Here is a 23923-nt window from a genome sequence, read left to right on the forward strand (position 1 = left end):
GTTTGGAGTTCTGAGTCCAGTAGTTCAATTGAGGGGGTCCCAAAGAAATCTTACCAGAGGTGAGCCAAGGCCTGACTCCTGTGTGTATCTGTCAGTGTGGGGTCCAGCTCAATCTGTCACCGACATTAGCCTATACACACACACTGGTGGTTGCAGTCACCACCCAGTCAGTTTTGTCCCCAGCCCCATCTCTCACACAAGTCAATGGATGCTGCAGCCCAGTCCATTCCTGCCCACCACACACTCAGCCCTCATGCACACCAGTGGGAACTACAGCCTATTCGAAGTGATTTCCAGTAATCCCCACAGTCATAGTTACTACACATTCCTGTGTGTGCAGCAGACTGGTCCAGTCTGTCCCGCATCCCATTCAGCTCTTGTGCTTATCAATGGACACTGGAGCGTAGTTCAACCTGACTGATCTCCCTATCAAACCCACACTGATAGTGGCGGGTGCCACTGCCTATCCAACCAGGCCCAGCCCCAGCCATGGTTCTCACGCACACCAGCAGGAGCTGCAGCCCATCAGAGGAGTGCCAACAATTTCTCTATTTCTCTATTGGGCCAACTTCCAGCTCCAGATTTTGCACTTTCCAGGTGGTTCTGCAGTCTAGCAACACAGAACTTGCCCCAAATCTTAGCTCCTATTATCTGATACTGCTGGCAAAGCCTAACCAGCCTGCACTTACTCTGTCTCACGGCTGCACCAGTGGAGGCAGTTGCTTAGCCCAGCCTGCCTCTCCCCTTAACCCAGCTCCCATGTAGATTAACGGGTGTTATAGTCCTGCCCTACCTGGACAGCTCCCAGTCCCAACTCTCATACTCACCCGCGGGAGCGACCCAACAGAGGAGCCCTCAGTCCCCTTGCCAGGCTTACTCTTCCCCTTCTGGTTCTTATATAAGCTGATGGATTCTGTGGGCCAGTCTGACATGGCCCAAATCACCTTGGCATTCGCCAGCGGGTGCTGCAGCTTGGCTCAGCCCTGTGTGCCCCTATACCCATCTCATGCATGTGGGTACTACGGCCTAGCCCAGCTTGGACTGCCCCAGTCCCAGCCCTAATGTTAACTGGCAGATGTTGCCATTAAACTTGGCCTGTCCTTAACCCTGTCCTGGATCTCACATCTGCCAGTGGGTATTATGAACTGGCCCAGCCTGGCCTGCCACAAGACCTGACCCACATGAATACTAGCAGGTACTGCAACCTATCCTGGTATGGGCTTCTCCCAGCCTTGGTTCTTGCTTCCACATGCAGTTCCCAAGCTCCTCTGTCAGATCATCTCCCAGTCACAGATCTTGTACACACTGGTGGGTTCTTGGCCTGATTTGGCCCACCTCCTATCCTGCCAATTACAGCAATCTTGCCCGACCAGCCCACAGCCATTCCAACTATTACTGTTAAGTGTAATAGCCCAGCCCTACCTGGCCCACCCCCAGACCCAGTTCTTGTGTAGTTCTGTGGATGCTGAGACCTAGCTCAGTCTGTCCTACACCCACCCTGGCTCCTACAAGTACCAGTGGGTGCTGTAGCCTAACCCAGTCTGGCACACCCCAGACCTAGTCCACACCCATGCTGATGAATGCTGCAGCCATGTCCAGTCCAGATCAATACCCACATTCCAGCTCTCACGCTCACCAACAGGAGCCCCAACCCAGCTGGGGTGTCCCCTTAGTTCCCCAACCGGCCTGTTCCCAGCCATTGTTCTTGCATGTGCCAGTGGGGATTGCAGTTCCACAGGGGTGCGCTCCCATACCCCACCTCTGATTCTGCCCCCAGACCTGATTCTCTTACATGCTGGTTAGTGTCATGGCCCAGCTTAACAATACTTGTCCCTCATGCCAACTCTCACTAGTGAGTACTGTGGTCTAGCCCTACCAGGCAGGCCCCAACCCTACCTTTAGTGTGCACCAGTGAGTGGTATTTGATGATGGTCAATATGAACTACCCCAGCTCAGGTCTCCCATGTATGCTGGTGCTTTGGTCTGACCCTTAAATGTCCCCCTGTTCCCCTTTCCAAACCGCTCAGTCTGAGCCCTCTCATTTACCTGCAAGTATAGTGGCTTTTACATGGATTTCAGTAGTCATTCCTCAATGGACATGAGCCCTCAGGCACCTGTCACCCCCACATGTGCCATCCCCCTGAATGTCTGTAAGTTCTTCCCCCAGGTCCCCAGAGCGCATGGTCAGGAGGGCGGATCAGAAGCCCTCAGTCAGGCCAATAATATTTTGACCCAGTCTGATATTTCTCTTATATGTAAGCAAAGAGCCTTGACAAAACCAGTCTTCAACGTGAATGTCTTGTGTAGAACCGCACTGTCATCTAGTAAATTTCCACACACATGTGAAGTACGAAACATGTCGAGGCTTTCCCCCGTTAAAAACAGTATGGCTGTAGGGTTTCTTTTAATCTTTCTTAACATGGTAGACACATCTTCAAATACCTCTGCTACCTCTGGCCTTGAAAAGGAAACAAAATGAGATTATGCTATAAAACTGCACAACATGTTCTTTTTTACAATCGTTTCATTTCTTACCCTCAGTCCTCAAAACCAGAAAGTGACATTGGTCAGGGAGAGCCTCCTGGGGGACAGAATCCCAGGACCAGCTCCCATCATGAGTGACACCCCAGAAGTGATAGAACCAACAGTACTGTGTGTAGGGGAGCACCTGGATTGGGTTGAGGGCCTGATAGGGTGATAGACCTATTATGAGGTGGCCATGAGCCAAGCTTTATTCAGGTTCTTGTCCCTGTGAAAGAAGGAACTGAAGAAACAGCAATGGTAAAACATTGCTGAAAAGTAGGGTTTATTAGAGTCCAAAGTATGCACCACACTCAAGGAGGAACTGTGGGCAAGCCCAGCAGAGAATGAATAGTAATCAAAAAGGTTCAGGACCATCCACTGATAGGATTTGGAGGCATCAGGAGTGGTAACTAAAGTGAGGCTTAATTGAATATTCAAAGAGGTGGGTCTTGGGGGTGCGGCTCACCGGCAGTTCAACTTTTGTCCTTTTGCGGAAATGTTGGATGTATCATGGCATCAGGTGCATGCCCAGAGCAGTAGTCATTCTGGGGACACAGGCAGTGCCATATTGGGCATTTCCAGCTGTTGCTGGTTCAAACGCTGAAACATCATGAAACTTGCAATTTTCACAGCAGGGAAGAGGGAGGCTGGGGCTGGTGCATGGCAGAGGGGTTGGGCCATGCACAGAAAAGGGAGGCTCAGTGGTGAAGACCAGGCTGCCATGTGGGTCAGGCTGTGCTGCTGTGCCCAGGGGCGGGGTAGGCTGGCTGGTGCTGCCTGGAGAGCTCGGAGTGGCTTGCTCTCTTTTTCCCTTGCATGCATTATGCTTGCTTGTGGGTTAATCATCTGTGTCTTTGATGTCAGTTTCTCTCTCAATCTTCACACCTATCTCAGAAACATCTGGAAGCTGTGGAGGCTCTCCCTGTACCTTATCCATTGGTGGCTCTGGGGGTGTGTAAGGATCAGGGAACTCATCTCATTTCGGAAGACTTCTCCATTTTCTTTTTGTCGGAGACTTCGCTTGCCTACCAGGGATCTGGGGATTCTCCACGTGACGTGAAATGAGGTAGACATTAATGGGGTGCCAAGTAAAAGGGCCTAGCTTTCTGCCGAGATCCTGCCTGTTTCCTGATCCTGAGAAGCAACTTTTTGAAATTAAGCATTTTAGGGTTCAAAACAATCATGTCAACGTATCCTTGTGTCATTCTGAAGAACAGTATGACATTCAGCCAAGCATGGACACAAACGCTGAACCCTAACTTCAGCCCTTTTAGTTACTGATCTTTTCCAAATGTCGGTTTCTTTGGGAATGAGTTGAGACCATCTGAAGCCTCGGCCTCTGAGATTTGTAAGGGGAGATCATTCCCACAATGCCTGTGTTCTCCTGACTTGCACGACTCCAACGTTCAGTGAATGTTGGCCAATGTGCCCTTCTTCTCAGAGGCACAGTACCCTCACACTGATCCCATCACACTGATCCCAAGGCAGCCAGAGGCCATTGAGTGGGACCCCCTGATTTTTGGTGGAAGGAGGACACTTTGTCTTAATTCAGAAACAACCAGCACGCTTTCCTCCACAAACCTGTGATTTGTGCCATGGGAAGAGACACTGAAACCACTGTGTTGTTTATCTACCAGCGCTTGCGCAATGTGCTTCCCACTATTTTTAAGCTTTCTGCCCCTCCTCCTCACAGCCTTGCCTTTCCCCTACTTCTGATAGCTCAGATCCTCACTCAGTTCAGCTATTTTAGTATTAGGGTGAATGGTCTAGACAGGAACCAAAAAATGCACAGTCTGCTTATGGGTCCTGTTTGGTGCCTCACAGTTTTTTCCCAAAAGAGTATAGTTACACAGACTGATGGACAGGAACTTGGAAGAAGTCAAGAGATGATGGTCGTCAAACACATACCTCAAAGCCTGGCTCCCAGGAGCGCTCAGGAAGTGTTCAAATACACCACTAGGGTTGTCTTTAAGACATCAAGTCTCAGATCTCATTTTTCTTTCTGTTGGCCTTTTTCTATTGTTACAACATTCTGGCGTATCAGAATATTGCGGTAAACAAGGAAAAAAAGATGGAGGTTGGGTTGGACTATCCCTGACCCCAGGGATGAGAGACAGAAGTAAATCGTGAATATGATCAGCACTGAAGCTGCAAAAGAGCCTATTACCGCCATGTAATGAATTTCAAAAAGACATTGTTGCACTTAGGGTATTTAAACCTTGGAAGTTTAAACTAAATCATACCTGTCACATGCACACAGTGTCACTAATGAGCTTATGTAAATATTTAATCTCTGCTATTTGCATTACTCAGCCCAGCCTACCTTGGCAGCCTCTTCTCCCATCCTTCTCTAGCATGATAGTCAAGACAGGCTGAGCTACTGTGTGTTCTGGAATTTGTCACACTCTTTATGTCTCTGATTCGCACCTCTGCTCTCCCAAGGTCTGGACTCCTGCTTATCTTGCACGCCTTTTTCTAATGACGTAAGCACCTTGCTGTTGGTTGGATGTGATTTGCATCCTTCAGGTGCTTCTATCATGATCCCCAGTGTTACTGTATTGAAATGCTGTGAAACCCGTAAGACGTGGGAAGCACTGGGTGGAACCCTCAGAGAGCTTAATGCCAGTGTCATAGGAATGGTTAGGTCTCTGGGAGAGCAGACTGTTAGAAGGCAAGGTTGCTTTAAGTGTTTAACTTCTACAATGCCCTCCCTTGCCACCGCATGCGTGCCCTCGCTATGCGGGCTGTCCCCCGTGGTAAATGCAGCACCGAGGCCCTCACCAAATGTGGGCACTGGATTGCATGCTTTTTGGTCTCCAAAATTATTAGTTGAACTCTTTTCTGTCCGAAGAATCTAGGTATTTTGTTCCAGGCATTTTGTTGCAGCAACACAAGATAAACACAGATAAACATATGTACCCTTCTAAGTTCAACTCAGCTACATTCCATGCCTTGCCTGATCCACATGTAATGTCTGTATCTTAGTATTGTTTTCTTTTTAAAAAAATATTTATTTCTTTTTATTAGAAAGGCAGATTTTTACAGAGAGAAGGAGAGGCAGATAGGAAGATCGTCCATCTGCTGGCTCACTCCCCAAGTGGTTGCAACAGCCAGAGCTAAGCTGACTCAAAGTCAGGAGCCAGGAGCTTCTTCCAGGTCTCCCACACAGGTGCAGGATCCCAAAGCTGCTGCTCACCCAGGCCACAGGCAGGGAGCTGGATGTGAAGGGGAGCAATCAGGATATGAACCTGTGCCCACATGGAATCCTGGCACGTGCAAGGCGAAGACCTTGGCCGCCAAGCTACCATATCAGGCCCAAAACTTGTGTCCTATATCGCTGCTACATTTTACTTGAGCTCTGTAATCTTGGGTGTTCCATCCAATGAATGTTTATGAACCTGTGTTATGTACCAATCATACAGCCAGTTACAGAAGTGAATATGAAATTCTAGTTATTTGCTGGTTAATTGGAGACAGGTGCTGTTCTAATTTTTTGAACCCCAAATATCATGTCCTTCTGGTCTTCAATGAAGGCAGCATGTGTTCTCTCTGTGTCTGCCCACACCCGTCTTCTCTCTGCAGTCAGCAGGTTGGCTCAGCTGCATGTCACAGAAGCCTCGCTCACACTGGCTTGATCCCATGGATTCCAGGAAAGGCTGACCATCCAAGCTGGGGGTGGTCCAAGCAGAAGCTTTCATTTTAAAACAAGCAATAAAGCAGTGCTTTGAATACTATCCTGTGCTGCTTTTCAATTCAGCTTCCCTTTTGTTATTCTTCTAGTTTGTATGATCTGTAGACTTATTTCCTTGGTATGGCAGGAGACAAAGTTAAACAGTTATGTCTTAAAGTGTCCATCACCAATGAGAATGCTGTTCTTTCCTAGTTACAGAAGGAAAAATCCCAGAGAAGAATTCTGATTGACTCAACTCTGACCACTTGCTCAATACCAGAGCCACTTGGCTTTACCAGGAAATTAGGTAATGGTGATGGACTACATTGTCTCAGATACCTTCTGCTAAACAAACAGCAAGGACTGAGGGGGTGGGCAGTAAAATAGCACCCTTTCTCTAGGGGAAAAAAAAGGAAATGGAGATGGTAAACCAAGTCATAGTATTTTTCACTCCACTTCTCTCATCCATTCACCACTTCCTATATACTTAGTATGTTCCAATCACTGTGCTAGGATGGGCTAGAGAAAATAAATGATGAGACATCATTGCTATCTGGTCGTTGTGGTAGAAGCTGCTAGAGAAAGCAATTTGACATAATGAGTATGGGTCAGGGGTCTAAAGCCAAAATGCCAACATGCAAATGCCAACTGTATGACTTAGAGACGGTGACTTCGAGCTTCTGCAGTGATGGTCTCCTCATCTATAAGAACAAGCACTTCTGTCTCAGGGAGGTGAGATGAGATTTAATGAACCCCATGTGAAGCATGCAGCGAAGCCACTGACATCCAGTGAGTACCCAGCGTAAGGTTAGCTACTGTTTGGTGCATGTTCGAGAGTCAGGGAGGAAGGAATTACATCCTGACATGACAATAACATAAAGTGAAAGAATCACAGCACTCACTGGTAATGCTAAGTACGGGGCCTAGATAAGGCATTGTCATGGACAAAAAATTTGATGTGTGACGGCTGAATAAAAGTGAGAGTAGATGGATGGGATGGAGAGGAGGAATAGCATGGGCACAACGTGGGGACGCGACATGCGCACTGGGATGCAGAAGCTGCAGAAGTTGAGATTTGTGCAAGGTCTGGAAAGCCTAGGGCTCACAGATACATTCAGTAGGAGATGTGGCTACAAAGGAAGTTTGCATTGAGATGGGGAACGGGCTGGATAACAAGCCAAGGGGTCTGAACTTTTCCTTGGTAGATGAGCCATGCCAGGTTTCCTGGCTTAGAATTGTGTAACAAGAGTTAATGCACTATACAGCCATTGAATAAAGACTTTTTAGGGACCCTGTGGCTTAAAAAATTGATTAGAATTCTCTTTCAGTCTCTTTTATTGTCCCATTCTTGTTGCAGAAATATCTGGCTACCATTAGGAAATAGCATCATAAACAGACCTCAATACTGCGTCTCAGGGTAGATGTCCTTCTACTCTAAATGCAGTTCTTCCCCGAATAAGCCTATTGTAAATCCAACAAGATCCAGAGCGGAGAGTGCATTTAGTACACCTGACTTACCAAACATCACACGTTAGTAATGTAGTGCACTCTACCGAATATCAGCTGCTCACCTGATGGAGCAGCTGATTCGGAGCTGTGACCCACTGGCTCTGCCCAAATGGAGACCCTGTGGCACTACATCAAAATTTCAAGCATGGTTTGCACAATCATAAAGTAAAAAAAAAATGCTAAAGTCAGAAAAATTGCGATCAGGTCATCATAAGTCTAGGACTGTCTTCATGGGGAGAACAGAGAATGGTGAGGACTGTGGCAAACAAAAGACCACTGCAGCATCTGAGGGGATGTCCTCTTGTCCCACAGGGGTGCGGGCCCAGTGACAAGAAGTATTCTGAAAGGTATTTATGAAAATCCCTGGACTTGTCAATGCTCAATGCTTTTCTTTTTCTAACTTTATACGCTAAATGAATTGTCTGTGGACTAAATTTGTCCTGTGGGCCAATGGTTTGAGATTATCAGGTTCAGGTGTCCCAAACAGGTCATTGATCTGGATACCTGGACACTTTTACTTTATAATCATTTCACGATTTGTATTAAAGAATTCTGAAATGACAACTATATGACAAGATATCATGGATAAAAATCATGTCAGGAAGCAAAGAAGAGTTTTAAATAATTATTTGATCCATTAATTTTCATATTTTAAGGTTTATGGATTATTACTGGAAAGGCAGATATACAGAAAGAAGTACAGACAGAACGATCTTCCATCTACTGGTTTGCTTCCCAAGTGGCTGCCTCAGCTGGAGCTGAACCAATCTGAAGCCAGGAGCAAGGAACATCTTCCAGATCTCCCTTGTGAGTGCAGGGTGCCAAGGCTTTGGGTCATCCTCGGCTGCTTTCCCAGGCCACAAGCCAGAAGCTGAATGGGAAGTGGGACTGCCAGGCTTAGAACCAAAACCCAAATGGGATCCCAGCATGTGCAAGGTGAGGACTTTAGCTGTGAGGCTACCGCACGAGGCCCTATTCATTTTTGTTTTGTTTGCTTGAAAAGCAAAGAGGCAGAGAGTGTGGGAAAGATGAGAGAGAAAGAGCTAAAGAGAGAGAGAGAGAGTGCTCCAGTCTCCTGGTTCACGCTCCAAATGCTTTCCATAGCCAAGAATAGGTTAGCTCAAAGCAAGGAATCCACACGCTCAATCCAGATCTCTAACATGAGTAGCAGACACCCAACCATGTGAGCCACTGCCCTGATGAACAATCACAGGAATGTGGAATTGGGAAGGGGGCCAGAACATAAACCCAAGTTGCTGTGGATTAGGGACATCCCAGACAGCATTGCTACTGCTGTGCTAAGTGCCTGCCCCTGTTCCAGATTCTTTATCAGAAGCGAACAGCAAGGAAGATGGAGATTTCTGTATGTCTGCTGGTTCACTCCTTAAAAGCCCACAAACAGTAGTGTTGGGTCAGGCAAAAAAAAAAAAAAAGAAGCCCAGAACTGCATTAAGGTCTCCTGTGTGGGTGGCAGGGGCTCCAGCACTTGGGTCATCATCATTTTCCTCCCAGAGGCCTCAGCAGGAAGTGGAAGGAAGACAAAGAGAATCAGGACTTGGCCAGGCACTCTGAGACAGGGCGCAGGCATCCCATGCAGTACCTCAGTCCTCTTGGACCACAGTGCTCATCCCTTGGTGAGATTCGGGTGAGATCCCCCGGTCTACGGCTTTGTCCTACGGGGTGGGTGAGAAGGTGGCTGGAAGAGACCTTTCAAGAGGAAAATGCAGGTCCTGTGTGGCAAGCGTAGGAGAGATGGTGGTTGGGAATCTTGCTTCCCTACAGGGTAGCTTGTACTTTCTACCTTCTCTCCAGGGGAAGAACAGGCTGTGAGGGATGCTGAGTTCAAGTGCATGCGATTTCAAAGTCATAATTCAGGAGGCAGAAGATCCAAATAAGTTAAATGCTCAAATTCTCCGAAAGCAGCTCGGAGCTTCTTAAGAATGAGCAATCTAGGGCATCCCAGTGGCATGGCCTAGCGGCTAAAGTCCTCGCCTTGAACGCGCCGGGATCCCATATGGGCGCCGGTTCTAATCCCGGCAGCTCCACTTCCCATCCAGCTCTCTGCTTATGGCCTGGGAAAGCAGTCGAGGACGGCCCAAAGCTTTGAGACCCTGCACCCTCGTGGGAGACCCGGAAGAGGTTCCAGGTTCCCGGCTTCGGATCGGCGCAGCACCGGCCGTTGTGCTCACTTGGGGAGTGAATCATCGGAGGGAAGATCTTCCTTTCTGTCTCTCCTCTCTGTGTTTATCTGACTTTGTAATAAAAAATAAATAAATAAAAAAAAAAAAAAGAATGAGCAATCTGCAAGTAGTTCATGGAAATGTGTATCATGAAAGGCGAAACCATGCATTGATTTCAAGATGTTTTGCACCAAAACCAAACTTCATGTTCATTCTGTCTTCTTACCTTCTTTTGTAGCACCCCCTTGTGCCATGGGAAAGTCTCAAGCCCACAGTCGTTGTCACTCTTAGAAACAAAGTAAGTCTGGGAAGCTTCCAACTTCATGTCAGATCTGTCACAGGAGTCATTGACACCATGGAGTCATGTGGTGGCTCTGGGCTCCCCAGGCTGACATAGGAGAGTAGTTGGGTATGACACAGCGCCCCTTCAGTGGCATCCCCTTCCGTTGGCCACATGACACAGGGCCCCTTCCATGGTATCCCACAGACAGAGCTGAGTCCTGGCAGGAGGTGTCTGCTCCATAGCAAATGGTTATCTCTAAACCCATCCTTCATTCCTGTCTTCTTGTCAACAACGGAATGTAGGGAGGCTGGAGGCATCAGCCAAGGAGGCATCAGGATTTGGCGAGCATGAGTTGGTGAGTATGGTGTGAGCATGGGAGCCCTGCAGCCTTGGTCACCTTCTCCAATCAGGTGAGCGTGACCTGCTGCAGAGGAGATCTCTGGCCCATGCTGGAAGCGTGAGTCCGAAAGCCTGTGTAGATGCTGCCCAAAGGAGTGCTTGCTCTTAGCAAACAGGTTCTTAGAGCTTTGTGAGGACAATGGCAAGGAATCCCAATGCAACACTTAGGAGCCAATAGCCAGGTTCTGTTACTCCACGTTCAAAACAAAGAAAAAATGAGGCAGGAAGAGCTGGCTGGACTCACAAGCAGAGTAGGGTGAGTTGACAGGTGCACCCATGATTACAGAAGCTACAGGGAGAAGTTAGTAGTGGGCACAGGATGGTGATCCTGGCCAATTTGCCAGAACTTTCTGGTGGCTTTAATGTTTGTCAGATCTCTCGCGCTCTCATTTTCACACACACACACACAATTTCAAATTTCAGTAGAAAATCCATTTCAAAACCAACTACACAGAAATGATCCTGTGATTCTCCGCTGTGTCAGATCATTCACTCCAGTAGATGCTGTCTTGGGTGGAGAAAATACAGAAATTGTCGAACAGGATTTGCTGTCAACCAAGGTTGCTGCGTACTGTTTGCCAATTCCCGTTGGATCCATGAGCTACATTTCATCTGCTTCCCAAGTTTCCTTTTCTTGTTAGAGAGGATGGTTGGGATGATCATTTGGAACAGGTACAGCCCCCCTGAGCTCATGCAGCCTGGGGAAATCTTCTTTCCCACCCCTCCCCCGTTCCCCCCACTTCACAGCTGCAGGGGTCTGGTCCTCTCCACTTTATAGAAAAGGAGAATTCCAAGGAGAACCTCGGGCTGGTTTATTTTTAATTGTTGACCTCCAAGGCCTTGTGTTTGCATCTGTTTATTAAATTGCGAGCTCAGCTGTGAACCGCCCTTTATGGTGTTGTTTTATTGGTGGGCCATTGGGGAACCCAGTGCCACACAAACAGGATAAATATTTTTCTTTGCAGCAGCACACACCCCGTGTTGGGGGCCACGGAACAAGGGAAGAGAGGATCGTTTGTTTATGAGCTCCGATTCATTCATTACTTGGCGAGGAGCTGTGAAATGTAAACCTCACATTCCGCAGGACAATCACAGTGACGGCTTGAGCTCATTTGGAGGTGTGATAGCCTCAGCTCCAAAAGGAGGCTGTTAATTTTATTGACCAAATTAGGAAAGTGGGAGCTCCAAAATTAAATTGTACCTTTGGAAATGGGTGAGCATTTAGGTTTCTCGGAGAGTGGGCCCATGTTTTCTTTTCTTTTTTCTTTTCTTTTCTTTTCCTTTCCTTTCTTTTCTTTTCTTTTTTGACTTGGGTGGATTTCTTTCTTGGAAGAAAAAAACTTCACACATCAGTTCTGCTTTCAAAAGCTAGATTAGCTAGTCTGCATTCCAGCATCCTTTCTGGCACTTTAGGTTCCTTGCTCTAAATACATTGTCTTCTGTGATCCACAGTCACCCTTCGAAATCCCTAGTAGAAAAAGCCAAAAAGATTGGTGGAAAGGTAGAATGAAAGATAAATTTCTTTTGGTGCACAAAAAAGCTTGGAAATCGGTACATAGTGTTCTGTGTGAGATACATTTTCTGCGAGCCCTTAAAGACCCTTTGTACAAGTAGACTCCTACTTTTTTTTTCCCATTAAATTTAGCATTTGAATTCCATTTTCTGTGAAATTTCTAAAGTGCTCTCATGTTGCTATGGTCTCCATATCCTAACTGGAAAATGAAGCTGAACGTGTGCAAGTCTTGCCAGGACCCAAGAATGTGTGTGTGTTGGGCCAGTGGGAGCATGCGCAGGGAGCTCTGGGTCCCTGAACCATTCCTATTCTCCGCCATCTCTTTGTAGCTAAAAGATGAACTTTGCAGGTGTTTCAGAGAGAACTGAAGTTCCCAACAGTAACTAAGGGACTATCAACTGCAGGTTCTCCCTGTTGTGTTCAGGCCCAGAACAAAACAAGAATGTGATTTGGCTAGAAGAATCTGAGCTGCATCCTGCCCCTCCCTGCCAGGCTGCCCTCCCCTGCTCTGGCACAAAGTTGTTCCAGAAGAAATATCCTTAAGTGCTAAAGTGATCCTTGGCGCTCCCAGACCCCATGTTCTATCTCTGTTTCTACCTGGCAGGAAAGGGTAAAATCCAAAATGAGGCAAATTCAGGCACTGGGTGGGAGATGGCAGAGTGCATTGGCGACTTCACTGGGGTGTTTACCCAGCGCTAACCTTGAACCGGGCCCCAGAATGAGTGGGCCCATGTCAATATTTGGACTTCAACGAGGCCCAGTTTGCAGTAGTTCAGACTTGTCTCTGAATTGGGCTTTGAAACATACATTGCCATATTCTACCAAAGCTTCATTCTTTGCTTTGGGGCAAAAGAGAGTGTGTCTAGGGGTCTGATAAAGGGCATTTACTTTATAACTGTTGTGGGGTCAGTAGAGAGAAAGCAGGACACTTTGAGAACATCACCATGTGATATGGAAAACAAAAAATGTAACCCGTATCACAAAAGCTCTGTCATCGAGATTCGTGATTGTTGGTTGAATGGTAGGGACCATCTGGGTCTCTCTAAATGACTGGGGGGCCCCTTGGTGGAGGGTACAGATGCTGCTTTTGTTATTGGTGCGATCTTGTAAATAGTTAAAATATTTACCAAGGCACCTCTGAGCTGGAGCTATCCCATTTTATTATTTATACCTTTTCAGAGGGACAAAAATGGAGGTGTCCACTAAACGTGATGGATTAGGCTTATAAACAGCCATTATGGCCGTCAAACCTCGTGTGTCAGCCCCTCCTTTGTGTCTGCGCATTTCTAAGCTAACCAGTGATGCATGCATAAGATGAAAGGTTAAGAATGCGCAGAGAAAAAGAGTGTTGACTCCAAGCAAGATGTGTCTTCTGCTGATGAGAAATACAGCTGTAGCAAGTGAGGGGGACCCTGGGCAAAAGGCAGGAAAAAGAGGACCTCTGTGTGTGTGTGTGTGTGTGTGTGTGTGTGTGTGTGTGTGTGTGGGCAGCAAGGAGAGAACCGGGGAGGTGTGGAAGTCACAGCAATATGACCCTCTGCGTTTCAGTTCTCACAACTGGCAGCTGAAAACCTGCAAGGTTTCTACCTGCCAGCATCCTTCAGCTGTTTCCTTAACCGACTGCAGCTGGCTTTTGTTTTCCCAAGATAAAAATCAGGAAATGCAAAAATTAAATAGGATTTGAGAAGAAGGATGGGCCCTGGATAAGAAGGAAAAGAGCCCAAACAGCAGGTACCTAACCCTGTTGACAGAGGGAGATGGCATCTTGTCATAATTAAGTTAAAACAAAACAAAACAAAAAAACCTTAAAATGGAAAAGAGTGTGGGGGAGGCAGCGTATCTGCAGGTGATCGCTGGCAATGCCTTAGAAAGGCAACCAGCAGTGGCTGATTCCCAAGAGTTAGACCGAAACTCCTGGATAATTTAGACTGAAGGAAAGAAAAGCTATTAAGGGAAACTACTTTATAACCAGGACGCGTTGTCAATGCAATGAATGGGGAGAAAAGTAACTTTTCTTGAAGATAAAGAGGGTAGATGTAAATTATATTATTGTGGGCCTTTTATTGCCACACATGTGTTGGAAACAGTTTTGGTCAAAAAGTGGCATCCATTACTTTTTACCCTTAAGTCCGGGCTCCTTTAATCTCCCAGAGTTTGTCGCTGATTTCCTGCCATGCCACAAACTTAAGCCTGCAATTTAGTCCCTTGTTCTTTTAAAGGGAAGCTGTGGGATTCACTGGCAAAGGAGCTCACGCTTGCTTTAGAAAAGATTAGGTTCGGTGCTGTTACAACAGTCATCTAGCAACCCTAAACAAGGATCGGAATTTTAATTTCGATCAAATATTTCCTAGGTTTCTCCTCTACAGAACTGAAAAAAAAAAAGAAATTATAACCTCATCTACTGACAAGTGCACTTCAAAACATTTCTGGAAAATGGAATTAAAATGTAACTTTGTTTTGGTACCTCCCCCTCCCCTCCCAAATTGAAACCCACAGGTTCTCCCCAAAATATGCATCTTGTGTGAATTTTCGAAGATACCGTGTGTGCATGAATTTAAAAAAAAAGTTTGCACTGAAATGAATCGACCCTGGAATTGTAAGATTCCTCAAGTATTTTAAATACTTCCGATTTATTTTATTTATTTACCAATTACAATGGTACTCTGCAGGTTCATAAACAAAGAAGTAAAGAACATTTGGAAAACACCGCAGGCCACACTTCTTCAGTTGAAACTATCGTTCCTGAGGGTCCCCCCTTGGGTCTCCAGTCCCCTTGAACCATTTCCTGGAGAAGTGCCCCACCCCTGCCGCTGTCCCCCTTCAGCCCGCTGCCTGCCACATTAGTATGCTGTGGCATCAACTAATTTGCCTCCATAAGTACCCGGCTCTGAATCACACCACTGTTTTGACGACAGTCTAAATTTCTCTCATCACTCTCTTTGGAGGGAAAAAAAAAAAAAGGAAAAGAAACACATCCACATGTGTTCTGAACAACCTTCTTACTCCAGCTACACATACTGATACTGCCGGTCCGACGGCTAAACGTTTGACTGAATGGGAATCTTCTCTAAAAAGGACGTTTACTCAAACTCCAGGAAGACAGCAACTTTACCTTTTATTCCCAACGTTCAGCAATAATAATAATTCTTATTAGCCAACCCTCACACACAAACACAAAAGCCTGGCCAGGCTCATTGGGTGGTTCCCTGGGCAAATTCTGAAAGACAAACATGCTAGCACGCTCTGCCTCGGTTCCCATCGCCCCTTAATCTGCCCTATTCACTAAATCTTTCTTTTCAGTAGCTCGGAAAAAGAGTTAACTCAGCAAAAAGGACTTGGGAAGTGTCAGTGAATTGGACCCTACCGTTTAGCCATTTGGTTAGACACCGGTTATATTTATATGAAAACGAAAGGCACATAATATGTTATACATCACGGAGTTTGCGGCTGTTGTCGACAGGGTGTGTCTGTGTACGTGTCGCTGATTGGATGGCTCCTACGGGCCCTGCTCTCCTAACACATACACACACACACACACACACACACACACACACACACACACACTCACACTCTAAAATACTGCATCGATGTCTAAAAAAATCAAGTCTCCAAAGACATATTCTCTTTTTTAAAGATTTATTTATTTTTATTATAAATTCAGATATACAGAGAGGAGGAGAGACAGAGAGGAAGATCTTCCGTCTGATGATTCACTCCCCAAGTGAGCGCAACGGCCGGTGTTGTGCCAATCCGGAGCCGGGAACCAGGAACCTCTTCGGGGTCTCCCACGCAGGTGCAGGGTCCCAAAGCTTTGGGCCATCCTCGACTGCTTTCCCAGGCCACAAGCAGGGAGCTGGATGGGAAGTGGAGCTGCCGGGACTAGAACCGGCACACACATGGGATCCCGGGGCGTTCAAGGCGAGGACTTTAGCCGCTAGGCCACGCCGCCAGGCCCAAAAGGCATATTCTTTTACCTTCATACTGCAGGAGGCCACTTTGAGAATGACCCTCAACATCTCCATAGAAACAGAGGAGACCTGCTTTTCCATTGGTACTCTTTGCCCCTTTCCATCTTCCTGGGGACTTCCAAATATTCCCAAGAGGAGCCACCTGCAGGAAGTCCTTGGATTTTTGTCCCCTTTCATGTCATGGGGTGGCAGACTCAGTCACCAGGGAAGGTAGTCCCCGAGGAGTGCTGTGAGAGCTAACAAATACAAATAGTGGGCACCCACTTCATTTGGAATTCCAGTTTATCAGTAAATAATGTTTTAGTGTAAGTATATCCCCCAGGGCGCAATTAGGGGCAAATATATGCTTTCTTGGAAACCGAGCTGCAAGCAAGCTGGAGCTTCTGACAGCCCACCTGCCCCTTCCTTCATGATTTTACATAACAAAGGAGATGTAGGGCAAGATCATAAATACCCAAGATTGCCTAGGAGCCTTGCCCTCAGAGAGAGCTGCCTCCATGGGACAGAGGCAGGTGCGACTGGTTGAAAGCTGTCCCTCACAGCGAACCACAGCCAACAGCCTGGTCCAATACGCTTGACCGTGCAGCAGAGCAGGACTTTGACTCTCCCCATCCTACAGATGGGAAAGCTGAGGCACGGTTCCCAGAACCACGCAGCTACAGAATACAAATGGCAATCCACACAACCTGGCTTAAAAAGAGATAAATAAAATAAAATAAGGGCAATCAATCAGACAGACAGTCTGTGCACATGGATTGGCAGGGGGAGGGCTGCAAGGGCTGCTGGGCAGGTGTACCAGGCCAGGTGTGATCAGGGCCCGAGGGATGCAGTGCTGGAGCCTGGGCCATGGAAGGCCCAGTCCTCCATCAACGTCATCCCTGGGCCCTAACCCTAGTGCTCCCAATCCAGAGCAATGGAAAGTGTCAAGGCAGCAAGCCCACAGGACACACTAGGACAAAAAAGAAAAGTCTAATTTAAAGACCACCCAGGTGTGTGTCAGTCTGTCCCCGCTTGAGGGTCTTTGCCTCTTGTTTTCCAGCATGAAAAGAAACAGATGTGACCCCCCCCCCCCCGGCCATTCATCGCTAATGGAGACAGAAGTGGAGTGAGGCCTGGGCGGTAGGGGGGTTGCCACAGGCTGCCTTCAGCTTACAGATTCTGACTTGAAGAAGGGTAGAGTATGATGCTAGCCTCCACTGTCACCTGTTAACTCACAGGTCAGCACACAGTAGGGCATCAATTCCTGTAGGTTCAATTGCACAAACATTAAAGGATGCCCAGAATGTTCTTCGTGGAATCTAGGGAGTACATGTTGGATTGGTCTGGTCTGGGAATGTGGGAGCCTGAGCAGATGTATTAGGGGGTGGGTGAGCTGCTGGCTTCCCTCATCACTCCCTCCACTGCCTTGCTACACACACACACACACACACACACACACACACACACACACTGTGTCAACTCGGCTTGTCCTGAACATTTATCCCCAGAGGAAAAGAAAAGAAAAAAAGTCCTGCTCAACAACTGTGTAACTTTTGTCTCCCGCGGAGCTGCGGATCGCGGTCACTGCTCCTTGAGCCCTCCCGCTCCCCATCCTGAGCCTGGGAAGCTCTGTGGTTATGAGTCAATGATCAGACAGGGAAAGGGCACGCTTCCTAGAGGGGAGGAGGACTCACAAGGGCTCTGGGCTTTGATGCTGCTTCTCTTACATCCTGAATGCATGAAAGGCTAGGGGAGGGAGAGGAAGAAATATAAAAGCAGAAAGGAAGAAAACGTTATTAAAAAAGAGAGAGAGAAAGGAGACAGGAGGCAAGTGCCTGGTTAGAGATGTGGTATCGGGACACACATCTCTGGCAGACAAAAAGCTCAGTTGAGATAAGCCCTCTCCTTTAGTGACTCATCTTCCCAGGAAATAATGGCAGAAAGAAAGGTGGGTGTTTAAGACGGGACTGATGTGCAAATAGCAGTGTCCCCAAAGCTGGGGTTAATTACAGGAAGGACTTCCAGGGTAATTGCAGATAAACAACACACACGGGAGGCCTCACCAGCTGCTCTGTGAGCTTGCTTTTGAAAAGTATATCATGCACCCCAGTCCCAGGAGGTACCCCCAACAGGGTACTTGAGAGCCTCACACCCCTGTCCTGTCACCTGGGAGGCTGGCCCAGCATCCTCTATCTGAGGTGTCTCCAATTCTAGCAGAAATAGGCTCTTTGCCTCACAGTTAGGAAATGCACAGCTATGGCCCACCCCTGGAACCATCAGCAAACATCAGGTGTGGCGGTAGAGAACTGAAACTGGTTTCTCTGAATTTGTTAAGGGAGTGGGCTTCATAGGGATATACCCCACACAGTTCTGCCTCACACCGTATTCCCTTGAAGCAGATAAAACCATATGAGCAAGGTACAACACATGCTAATTAGGCCTGGGGACACTGTAGTCCTGGACGAAGGGAGGGAGCTGGCAGTGCAGAGAGGACAGCGGAGTCGGAATCAGGGTTGCATCGGAAAAGCCCAGAAGGAGCAGCCACGGTCAGCTCCCTGTGTAGTGGCTGTCCGCTGTGAACTGCTGCTGTCTCAGAACCTCCTTACAACGCTCCGCTCTCTTGCCTTCTGAGGAAGAACAGGGCCAGGTGCTCACTGCCACACCCCCAAGTACCATTCAACAGTTCCGCTGGTGTGCTTCAAGAGAGACGGACACGGGACAGATTCGGAGTCCAGGAGGACTCCAGCTGATCTCTTTAGCAGGAAAATTCACAGAAGGGACAGCAGGCACCCACCTCCTGCTTCAGCCTCAGTTTCCCCACTTAGATCGTCACGACAAGGCCTCAGTGTGATGCCAGCCCTCACATCGGAGGCTCTGAAATCAGGGTGCTTCTTCCAGCAGGTAACACAACCTTGGGGGCAGGAATCCTGTTTCTCAGCCTCTTTGCACCTGTAAGACTGGCTCTGCTGTAGGAAGAACTTAATACACGTTTTGATGGATTCAGGTATGCAGGAGTGGGCACCTTTGTGGTTCTTACCCATCTGTTTAAAATAAAGGATTTGCGATCGGGTATTGGAAAAAAAGACTCCTACATTTTTCTCTTGATGCTACAGTGTTGCTTTTTGAAAAATCAAATACAAACAAATAATTATAATAGCTAACATCTCTGGTGTCGAAATATATTACATGCTTATTCTAATCGTGGCTGGGAAACCTCTTTGTATGGAAGCAACAATTAGGCTCCTCACTCCATAGACGGGAAAATGAAGATTCTGGAAAAGTAAGTGATGAACACCTGAGTGAGAAGGTTGGGATTTCAGACATAACTCCCTTTGCCAGAGCTCTTATTTTAAGCATGTTGCTTACACACAAGGAGGATTTTATGCCCTTAGGCAATTCGTTGTCCCTATTCTAATTATAAAGTGCCAGTACTGAGCTAGGTTGCAGCCCTACTGCTTCCAGGGTACTCATGGCTCAGTACTCAGATCAAATGACCCTACCATGGGGAATCCTTGAATGCACCAATCACATGCCCTCATTGCACACCAGACTTTTCACTTGGGCTGTGAATGACTATGATGATCGAGTTCATGGTTTGCTTTCCCATTGGAGTCAAGATCAGATCTGTCTTGTGTATTACTGGCCCCAGCAGTGTCACCCAGACTGGTACCTCGCATGAACTTCAAACTTAAAAACTGCTGGGGAAATCTTAGTACAAATGGTCCAGTGGCTGTGCAAAGTGTAGATCAGGGAGGGTCAGGTTCCTTATTGGGGCACAGATCTATGAATGTGGCCCAAGAAAGCAATATGCTGATTCCACTGGGGGTGGTAGAAGAGGATTTTTGAGAGCAAAAATCAGGACACCGCCCAAATACTTGGGCATTTTTGTTTTGCTAGAGGATGAACAGTGTTTGTCTGGGAGGAGTGAATTGTCCAGTAGACAGTGCCCTGGGATGTGAGCAGGAGAGCTGTTCAGCCTGACCGCTCTCTCATGCAGGCTCACATGCAGGTGGGACTCAGAAGTGTCTGTGATCAAAACGCAATAGGCTTTGGTAACTGAGCAATGCCAGCCTGCCTAGAGCAGTGTGTGTGGGGGGATTGCCATTTGGGATGCACACAGACCCCAGGAACAGATCGTAGCAACCAGGCATACCCTGGGGAGCAGAGGACTTTCTGGTTGTACACAAGAGCCAGTAACACAGACACAATGGGGAGGCCTCTCTCCCAGCTGGTTGTGCACGCCCCATTCGGTTGGCTGTGATGGGCGCTTCCCTTTCAAGTAAGCCCACCCCCACTCCCCATACTGCCTGCTCCTCCTCCTCCTGCTCACTTGGTCCTTTAGTCACATACCAGACATGTCTCACAGAGCAGACCCAAAACTCCAGGTGGCAGAATCCCAGTTTCATATAAATTAGGTTGGGGAAGGCTGCTCAGACACATTTTTTTTTTTTTGGTTTAAATCATGCAAAAATAGAACTTTCTCAGGGGCATAAATCTGCCCCAATGTAAACGTGAATGTACAATTGACTGCTATAGTTTATAGGGCAAACATGGAATTATCTGAAAGTCTTCTGCTTCCAAAGAACATAGACTCTTTTTTATCCGATCTGAAAGAGATGATTTATTTGCCAGTAAAGAACAAAAAAAAAAAAGTCAAAGTCAGTGTGTGGCAAAAGGCCCAATGCAAGACTCCAAACCATTAGAAAAATGTGGCACGCCCTGGGTGTATAGAAAGCGAGATTGCCCAGAACTGTGTGAAGTGATTAACCCCAAGCAAAGCCCATCGCTGTGTGGCAGGGCCTCAGAGCTCTGGGCATCACCAACTTTAGTTCGGCGCTGGCTTATTTCTGTACAGAAAGAAATAGATGGGATTTTGGATGCTTCCAACATAAAGAAATGCCTGGTGATGTAGATCGATTTGCCAGGATTTGCCAGAGCGCAATGCGGACATTTTGGATGAAAATTTCTTAAATGCTAAAAATATCTGTAGTAGGCAGGAAGAACCAAGAAGGGGAAGAAAGTTGAGAGTACTAAAACGGAGAGAGAAACAAGAATTAGCTCCGTGATGAATCGGTGAGGTCCACTGGCCACTCGATGACCACTCCACGCCCAACGCTACCCATTTTTTTTTAAAGTTGTATAATTATTTATTAAGAAACCTTTTTTGGTCAATTTATTGGGTGACTTTAATATTCTTTTTGATGCTATCAAATGTTTCTTTTTCAATTTTTATTTTTCATGATACAGTTCCATAGTCTCAGGGAAGTCACCTACTATTCTATGTCTAAATGGTAATAAAAACATTTATTTGCTGAAATCAATGAAAAGCAGTGTCTTCAAGGCTTATATCTTCATGGATTTCAAATTTGCCACTTTCAAAGTTATCGCGTCAATGCGACGACTGTGACAATTTGAATCTAGGGTGGAAGAGTTGTCTCAGTGCTTATAAATCTGACATCGTGGGGCCTGGTGCAATAGCGTAGTGGTTAAAGTCCTTGCCGTGCACGCACTGAGATCCCATATGGTCACCAGTTCTAATCCTGGCGGTCCCAGTTTCCATCCAGCTCCCTGCTTGTGGTCTGGGACAGCAGTTGAGGATGACCCAAAGCCTTGGGATCCTGCACCTGCATAGGAGACCCGGAAGAGCTCCTGGCTCCTGTCTTCAGATTGACTCAGCTCCAGCCTTTGCTGCTTACTAGGGGAATGAACCATTGGATGGAAGATCTTCTCTGTCTCTCCTCCTCTCTGTATATCTGCCTTTCCAGTAAAAATAAATAAATCTGGGCCCAGCGCGGTGGCCTAGCAGCTAAAGTCCTTGCCTTGAACGCGTCAGGATCCCATATGGTCGCCAGTTCTAACCCCAGCGGCCCCGCTTCCCATCCAGCTCCCTGCTTGTGGCCTGGGAAAGCAGGCAAGGATGGTCCAAAGCCTTGGGACCCTGCACCCCCATGGGAGACCCAGAAGAAGTTCCTGGCTCCTGGCTTCAGATCAGAATACAGCTCTGGCCATTGCAGGCACTTGGGGAGTGAATCATCGGATGGAAGATCTCTCTCCCTCTGTCTCTCCTCCTCTCTGTATATCTGACTTTGCAATAAAAATAAAATAAATCTTTTCAAAAAATAAATCTTAAAAAAAAAATCTGACATCAGGATTTTGGAGTGTGAGGACCCACATTTAGGAATACTCATCATTATCCAATACCGAGAGCGCGAGTGACTGGGCCTCTACCTGGCACTCTGTGGGTGCCTCAAACAGTGCTGCAATTCCTGCTCCCTGGGCTCGATTCTTTGCATGATGCTGTCTGCCAAAATATGCATTCAGAAGGCCAGCTTGAGTCTAACCTTCTGACTGCTCGATTCTTTGTACAACTCCACACAGAGGCGTTCTCTCTGAAGGAGTACTTTGGAAACCACTTGTAATGGCAGGGATGCCTACTGAGACAAAGGGCTGACCTTACCAGGTAGTTTGCAGCAAATCATAAAACTTGGCCTAATGTGATCAATAACTGCAAAGATGAACTAACGTCAACGACCCCTCTTTTGTTCTCTGAGCATTACATGAAAAGTTTTAAGTGAAAATATGAATGATGTCAATTCAAAATGATCACACAAGCTTTGGCTATTCTGTTCATTATGGTAGCTAGAGAGCATTTACTAAATTCCAGTCACTCTAGAAGCAGTACCTCTCCTACTTTCTCACAATTACCCTGTGGGTTGGACGCTGACATCACACTGAATGTATCGCTGAGCCTACTGAAGCTCAGAGAGATTGTATGATTTGTTCACGATCATCAGTTATGAGAAGGTAGAACCAGCTATGAACTGAGTTCTGCTTGATGTTTTCAGTGCTTGGCAAATATATATAGTTATATATTTACACAAATAATCACTTGGCTTATTCAGCTAATTCTTGTTTGAAGGGCCAAGCCCTGTGTTAAGCCCATTGCATGATTCAGCTCTTCAACAATCCTGAGGTGGGAAGCTATTTCATTTTCTATTTTTCTTGATTGAAACAGGTGCAACAAAATATCACAGGTCTTTATTGTTCAAGAGATGTGATGACACATTGAAAATAAGGTCATTTGCTTGCTATACATACACAGGTACTTATTGCTTTGACCATGATCAAATTACCAAAGTCCAATAAGAATTCCATGTCTCTCAGCATCAGTGTCCACAGGAAAACCAAATGAATAAAAATCATCGACTCTTCAGAAGTGCTTGAAACATGATTGAATGGAAAGTACACATCTTTTTAAAGGTTTACGTCTTTTTTGTTTGTTTATTTATTTAATTGAAAGGCAGAGAGATCTTCCGTCTTCTGGCTCATTCCCCAAATGCCCACAAAAGCCATAATCCAGCGGCCAGGAACTCCATCCTGGTTTCCCCATGCAGGTGTCACAAGCCCAAGTTCTTGAGTTCTTCTCCTGCCTTCCCAGGGTAGCAGAACAGCTGGAAGTTGAACCAGTATGGGATGCAGGCATTGCAGAAAGCAACCTAAGTCTCTGGAGTACAGTGCCAACCCCTGAAAATGGGTCTACTCAAGCATATTCTATATATCCCAGGCACCCTTTGATCTATAATTATTGAAACCACTGGTTATCTTCTAGATTATACATACAGGCTAAGCTGTCACGATGCCGGCGTCCCATATTGTAGTCAAGATTTGGGTCCTAGCTGCTTCCCTTCTAATCCTGCCCCCTGCTAATCTACCTGTGAAGACAGCAGGTGGTCCAGGTACTTGGGGTACTTGGGTCCTTGCTGCTGATGGAGGAGATCTGGGTGGGATGCCAGGCCCTTGACTTTGGCCTAGACCAGCCCTAGCTATTGAGATTATACGGGGAGTGAACCAGCAGCTGGAAGATCTCTCTCACTTCATCACTCTGTCATTCAAAGAAAA

The sequence above is a fragment of the Ochotona princeps genome, chromosome 16 (genome assembly GCF_030435755.1).
Source record: "Ochotona princeps isolate mOchPri1 chromosome 16, mOchPri1.hap1, whole genome shotgun sequence".
NCBI lineage: Eukaryota > Metazoa > Chordata > Mammalia > Lagomorpha > Ochotonidae > Ochotona > Ochotona princeps.